Here is a 1120-nt window from a genome sequence, read left to right as displayed (position 1 = left end):
AGTTCTGAAAAGAAGCCACTGAAGGAACAGTCTCTAAAATGAAAAGCTTATGTCACCAGCTTTGTCAACTTTGTACCTGACTTTTCAATTCAATTCAATCTCAATTTTATTTGTAACAGCGCCAATTCATAACAGAAGTTCATCTCAGGACAACTTTTCAAAATAGAGCAGGTCTAGACCGATACTCCTTTATAACATTTACAGAGAACCAACCAGTACCTACCATGAGCAAGCACTTGGCGACGGGGGCAAGGAAGAAGACTGCCTTTTACACGGCGGCAGAAACCTCGACAGACCCTTCGGCTCTAGGTGGGTTGGTCATCTGCCTTGCACCAGATTGCGGGAGACAAGCAGAGAGAGAGAGAGAGAGACGGAGAAGAGACAGAGAGACAGAGAGACAACAGATGCTACAGCAAACAACAGAAGCAACAAACTAAATTCCAACCAAGTAAAATGATCGATGACGATCTCGACAAAGCGGTGAACGACGGCGACAGCAGCAAACGACAGGGGAACAGCGAGCACGACAACCCAGCAACCCGCCAGCAACAACAATGAGTCACACAACAACCTAATAACTAATAGAAATATCAGTGATCATTAGCAAGTGGCAGTCTAAACAGGACCATACGGCAGGAGGCTCCACCAGGATCCATCGAAAGTACCGCAGGACGATAAACGCACAAGAATCGGGGAAAGAAGTGAAAGCATTAGTAAATGCCATCTAATCTAGGGACACTGAATGAAATGCAGAAAAGAGAGAGACAGAGGAAGAGAGGAGCTCATGCACCATGGGAATCCCACCGCATAATCTAAGGCCTAACATAAGCAGCATAACTAAGAAGCAATGGTTCAGCAGACTCACCTGATCCAGCCTAACTTATAAGCTTTTATCAAAGAGAAATGTCTTAAGCCTACTCCTTAACAATGTGGAGAGGTGACGGGTCTGCCTCCCCGAACCTCGACATGGAAAGCTGGTTACACAGGAAGAGGAGCTTTGGTAAACTGAAGGCTCTGGCTCCTGTTCTACTTTAGAGACTATAGGACCACAAGTAGCCCAGCACCATTACAGAGAACGTAGAGTTCTAGAGGGGTAATATGGTACTTGAGCTCTTCAAGA

This window comes from Morone saxatilis, unplaced genomic scaffold (assembly GCF_004916995.1).
Source record: "Morone saxatilis isolate NCDOM2014 unplaced genomic scaffold, NCSU_SB_2.0 Contig17, whole genome shotgun sequence".
NCBI classification, from domain to species: Eukaryota; Metazoa; Chordata; class Actinopteri; family Moronidae; genus Morone; species Morone saxatilis.
Note: the sequence above shows the minus strand (reverse complement) of the source record.